Consider the following 6452-nt stretch of genomic DNA (forward strand, 5'->3'; position numbering starts at 1 on the left):
CCTTCGGGACACGGCCAGACAGGCATCTGACTGGTCTCCTCATTAGAGGGGGCACCCTACCCTTTGTTTGTCTTTGCGTCACCGTAACATAAGAAATAAGGGATGGGCAGTACAGCTTCTAAAGAGACAAGACTTTTTACTGAGATACTTTCGCACCTCCTTAATCAAAGAGGGATTAAGGTGACTCATAACCAAATGGCAGGAGTTTTACACTTTGCTCAGGAGCAATGTCCTTGGTTTCCGGAAGAGGGCACTGCTAACTTACAAACTTGGAACAAAGTTGGGGAACAGTTTCGCTTGTATTATCCTCTGCATGGACCAGAAAATGTCCCTGTAGATGCTTTTTCTCTGTGGAATTTGATTAGAGATGTTTTAGATCCTGACCATAGGGGAAGTAAATTGTCACCTAATAATACAGCCACAGAGACTACTCCGCTTTCCCCTAGAGGTCAAACTCCTACTCCCTTGGTAATGGCAGCTCAGGACAATGAGGATTTTGAGTGGGAAGTTATTGATGGTAATCAGACAGATTTAGGAGAGAAAGAGGCTAAATATGTGGCAGAGAAAGAGAGAGAAGATCTACCTGATTTTCCTCATCCCCCACTGCCTTTTAATTCCTCTCTACCCAAAAATCCAAAATTGAAAAAATTAAAAAAGGACTTACAAACTTTAAAGTTAATGTGACAGTGGAAATAATGGGAGCCCTTCAGCCAGGCCTCCCTTCTCCTTAGCAATTCCTAAAGGAGACAATATTATAGTAATAGACTTTCAGGATTGTATTTCATTATACCTTTACATCCTGATGATTGCAAACATTTTGCCTTCAGCTTACCGTCTCCAAATTTCAAAAGGCCCTTTCAGAGATTTCAGTGGAAAGTTCTTCCCTAAGGGATGAAGAATTCTCCTACTTTGTGTCAGAAATATGTTGATAGGGCTTTGAGTGAAATTAGAAATAAATATCCTGAAATTTATTTAATTCATTATATGGATGACATTCTCTTAGCACATAAGGACAAAGCCCATCTTCATAATGTTTTAGATGAATTGATTCAAACCTTATCCGTTCATGGTTTGAAGGTGGCCCCTGAAAAAATTCAAATTGATCCACCTTACTCTTATTTGGGAAGATTAATTGAAAATCAAACTGTGACTTTACAACCTTTACAGTTAAAGACAGAATACTTGTGTACTTTAAATGATTTTCAAAAACAATTAGGAGATATTAATTGGATTCGGCCTCTTTTAAAACTGTCTACTAAAGGTCTTATCTCGCTGTTTGAAATCTTGCATGGAGACTCCCATCCAAATTCCAAACGAGAGTTAACTCCTTTAGCCTCGGAATCCTTGTCTAAAGTTAATGAGGCTCGACAAGGAGCCATGCTTACTAGAGTTAATTATAATGAGCCTTGGTCTTTAATAATTTTACCAGCTGAACACTCTCCCACCGCTTGCCTATGGCAAGAGGGAATACTAGAATGGCTCTATTTGTCAGCCACTCCTAAGAAAGTTTTGGCCGATTATCCATCTTTAATAGCACAATTAATTATTAAGGGGAGAAAAAGAAGCAGAGAATTATTTGCACAAGAGCCAACAAAAATTGTTCTTCCGTATTCTAAATTTCAGATTGAGGAATTAATACAGGGATTTACGGATTTTCAGGTTGCTATGATTGGGTATACAGGCAATCTTGGCTTTAATATACCTAAGGACCCTATGTTACAATTTGGCAAATTAAATTCTTTTATTTTTCCCACAAGAACAAAAACTAAACCTTTGGAGGATGCCTTTTTAGCATTTACTGATGGGTCCTCTAATGGCATGGCTTCTATAATCATTTATGAAAACCCATCTAAACCTAAAATGATTTCTTTTCAAACTGAGGAAACTTCAGCCCAGAGAGCTGAACTTGTCGCTGTTATCAGATTGTTTCAAGAAACTCCAGAGAGGTTTAATTTATTTTCAGACTCTAAATATGTGGTTGGACTCTTTCCAGCCATTGAAACTGCAACAGTTCCTCTCTATGAAACAGGAATTTCAGGTTTACTTTTGCAATTACAGGTTAATGTTCAACAACGCCAGGAACCTTTTTACATAGGACACATCAGAGCTCACTCTAAGTTGCCTGGCCCCCTCTCTGAGGGAAATGCTTTAGCTGACTTTCACACTAAAGTTGCTTGTCTAACTATGGATCCTGCGCATGAAGCCCAAGAGTCTCATAAGATTCATCATCAGGGCTCGAAGGCTCTGAGGCTACAATTTAAGATCACTCGAGAACAGGCTCGACAAATAGTTAAGAACTGTTCTTCTTGCCCACCTATAAATTCAGGGGTCTCACATGTGGGCATTAATCCTAGAGGCTTAAAACCTAATGCTTTATGGCAGATGGATGTGACTCATGTTAATTCCTTTGGAAAATTGTCCTTTGTTCATGTCACTGTGGATACCTATTCTCATGCACTTTTTACATCTGCTCGAACTGGAGAGGCTTTTAAGGATGTTCAACAACATTTATTTCAATGCTTCTCTGTATTGGGAATGCCTTTCAAAATTAAGACTGATAATGGGCCAATATCAAAGAGTTTCAAAGATCTTTGTGAACAGTTTCATATTCAACATTCAACAGGAATTCCTTATAATCCCCAGGGTCAAGCTATTATTGAGAAAACTAATCAAATTTTAGAAAATCAAATAGTAAGACTTCAAAATTCAGATTTCAAGAATGCTTCACCTCATCAAATTCTGGCTCACTGTATGTTTGTCTTAAATCACCTGACTCCAGACAATTCTGGGGAAACCCCGATGCTTAAGCATTGGCAGAGTATACTAACTACAAAGCCTCTAGTAAAATGGAAAGATGTGCTCTCAGGAGTCTGGAAAGGCCCTGATGTCTTACTAACTGCGGGTCGAGGTTTTGCTTGTATTTTCCCCCAGGAAAGTGATTCGCCTATCTGGGTGCCAGATCGCCTGATTCGCTATGTCTCTACGCCTTTACCGAATTCACCAACAAATTTCATCGGAGACAACAACTGACTACCTGAATCAGAAGATAAGAAGACTCCACCTACATTCCTGCAAACGGACAAGTGATATCCATCCATCATTTAATACCAGAAAAAGTCCCCTTTCTACTTGGGGGCAAATTAAAAAGCTTACTGTGTCTACTGTTGCTTTAATTAAAAAAATATATACAACCTCTTTTATTAACAATATGTCTAAATATGTAACATTAGCTTTAACTACTCAAGAAATTATTAACCACCTTATATTATGATTCCTGTCAATATTAACTCTTCCTGGTATGACGATCATGGTATCAAAGATTTGCAACTCTTAAATGGAAAATTGTCTCCTCCCGCCTTTAGGACCTATTGTGGGTTTATTGATCTTAGTGTCCTTGGGCCCTGTTCTATTCAATAAGGTCATGGCATTTCTAAGGCAGCAAAGAGATGCTATCAAGATACGGCCTATCCAGATCCATAATCATAAGCTCAATATGGCCGATCAGGAGGCCGATGAAGAGCTATATTATGGCAAGAGGCACAGGCTGGCTAGCCAATGACGGGTAAGAGAGGCCTTACCATCCTATCAACCTAAGACAGGCTACTCAGACACAGGCTTCTGGGTGTGCCCATGACGGGTAAGAAGGATTGGCAGGCCTCCAACCTAAGACAGGCACGGTCCTTTCCTTGCCTATACTATCACATTTCTGGAAAAGGCCCTTTTTGAAAAAATAAAAAGCGGGGAGATGTTGGGGCCCATCCAGCCAGAAGTGCTGTGTGGCCTTTGGGACCCTGCTTCCCCTGCTTGAAAATGTGTGCGCTTGACTGCCTGACCTAAGTGGATCAGAGACTGGGGTTTGTTCTCCTATTGTTCATGCCACTTGGTAATTGTGGCTTCAGTAAATGGGCAGACTTTCTCATTGAAACTTCCCCCCTGGTTAGAGGCACCTTACTCACAGACTATTGTTAACCTTTAAAGAAAAATAGCCTTGTCATAAGCCTCAGTTAATATTACACTATGTACGCAAAATAAGACTCCTGCTGATGTATTTTTAGTGGTAAATTATGTTTTTTGATCTTCTGTATTGTACTCCATTTCTGTCTTTAATTTTCTGTTCTCTCTTCCATGAAAACAATGATCTATTCTGAAACATGTGATTCCTAAGAAGTAACAAACAATGTAATCATTAAAAGAAAGATGTAATCACCTATGGTATTTAAGACACCAAGTTTCACAGTAAAGGGTGGTCTCTTCCACCATTCATGTTGTCTGTGTTCTTTCTTGTAGATATTTCGCCGACACCAACCCCCTACTCAGAGACCCTTAGACTCTGGTGCGTGGGCTGGTCTCCCGCAGTAATGTTTTTTTATTTTGAGAGAGAAGGAGGGAGGGGCAGAGGGAAGAAGAGAGAGAGAATCCCGAGCAGGCTCCACACTGCCAGTGCAGAGCCTGACGCAGGGCTCGACCTCGGGAACCATGAGATCATGACCTGAGCAGAGGTCAAGAGTTGGGTGCTTCCCCGATAGCTTCCTTGTACGGAGACTGGCCCGGCCGCCCCTGCTGCAGAGGGCTCGGCCTCCCAGCCAGACGCCATCACTGAGTCCTTGAGAGGTCACGGTCCGTCAAGGAGACCAACAGCCACAGGGGCCGTGCTGACGACCCCAGACACTGGGGGAGGCAATCATAGGTTTAGCAAAAATAGACACGGGATTCCTGCCCGCAGGACCTCAGCCAGGGCTACGGTCTCTGAGGTCACAGCACATTTGCTCCACCAGCATGACCTGCAGCATAGATCAGGGGGCTCGGCGTTCAGCAGAGGGGTGGGTGAGTGGGCACGTGGCCACGGGAGCCATCGGTCGCATCACATCCTGATGCTCAGAACAGCGTGATGTGGCTGTTGGCCAGTTTGGAAGGGACGTCTCATGCGGACGTCTCATGTCCTCTAGAACGCCAGCAGACGCTCCACATGGGTGGGCTCTGAGGCAGTTTGGGAGGGGCGGTGGGGTCCATAGCCAATGATCAAGAAATAATTCCTGAAATGTCTTGAGTGCAAAACGGTGGTTTCATTAAAGCCCGGGGACAGAGCATGGGGACAGGAATCGCTGGCCCAGGACTGGAGGGAGAGACTGGTTACATACTTGGGAGCTGGGGGAGGTAGAAGCAAGGGGAAGTTTCCAGTGAGATGCTCATATGCTAAAGAAGACTCACAGATCACTGGAGTCCTGGCTCGTGTCAGGCTAGAGTTTCCCTCTAGCAAAGCATTAGCATTAAGACAGTAGGGAAGTTTAAATTTAAAAAAAAATGTTTTATTTCTTCTTAAGAGAAACAGAGAGAGAGAGGGAGGCACAGCTGAAGCAGCTCCAGGCTCTGAGCCATCAGCACAGAGCCCGATGCAAGGCTTGAACTCATGAGCGGTGAGATCATGACCTGAGCTGAAGTTGGATGCTCAGCTGACGGAGCCCCCCAGGAGCCCCGTGACAGGGAAGTTTAACTCCGGGGCACCTGGGTGGCTCAGTCGATCAAGCATCCAACTCTTGATCTCCTGATCTCGTGCTTTCTGAGATTTGGAGCCTGAGTGGAACTGTGTGCTGACAGCTGACAGCCAGGAGCCTGCTTGAGATTCTGTCTCTCTTTATCTCTGGGCCCCTCCCCTGCCTGCGCTGTCTCTCTCAAAATAAATAAATGTAAAGGAAAAAGACTGCAAGGAGTCCTCGGACAAATGTTATATACTTGGCCAGCCTCAGGTGTTTATCAAAGTAAGATTTAATAGATGGAGGCAGAGACGAGAGGAAAGAAAGAGACCAAGTTATGGAGCCCAGAAAACCTTTATTGGGATCTGCGATTCCCGGGCGAGGTTCTGTGACTCCGGGAGTCGGGAGTCAGGGAAGTCGCAGCTGGTGCAGGAGGGGCGAGGAATTTTATGGACGAAAGACTTCCTGTCTGGTCCTGGAAGGGCAGACCACCAAATAAGGGCACTTTAGGGACGTGGTGGGATGTGATAGGTTGCCTCCTCTGTCAGGGTGATGGGAAGCTGGGGCTTCATGATTGGCTATTTTCAAGCTGGCACGGGACATTCCAGGTCTGCGGGTGGGGGGTGGGGGTTGTTGGTGCACGAAGTTCTTCTCTAACCCACAGCAAAATGGCTGCTCGGTCACCATCTTAAGGTAACTCTTACAATCAATGGGCTGTAGGTGTAAGGACGCAGGTCTGAACTAAACCGACTCCAGGACAGGCTTCAAGTTTCCCTCTGCCTTTGGAGGCCTAGGTGTCGGCTTCTCAGAATCATTAGACAATAGAAGGGCACACACTGCCCAGGGCAGGAGGGACCACCCTTGGAACACCCAATCAGGAAAGGCCAGCTAACACCCTTAACATTTCTAGGGGCGGGCCTACAGATGGAGGCTATAGATAATCACCTAGTGCTTGAGGCTGGTCACGCCCTACCTGAGGGT

Source organism: Suricata suricatta, chromosome 5, assembly GCF_006229205.1.
Source record: "Suricata suricatta isolate VVHF042 chromosome 5, meerkat_22Aug2017_6uvM2_HiC, whole genome shotgun sequence".
Classification (NCBI taxonomy): domain Eukaryota; kingdom Metazoa; phylum Chordata; class Mammalia; order Carnivora; family Herpestidae; genus Suricata; species Suricata suricatta.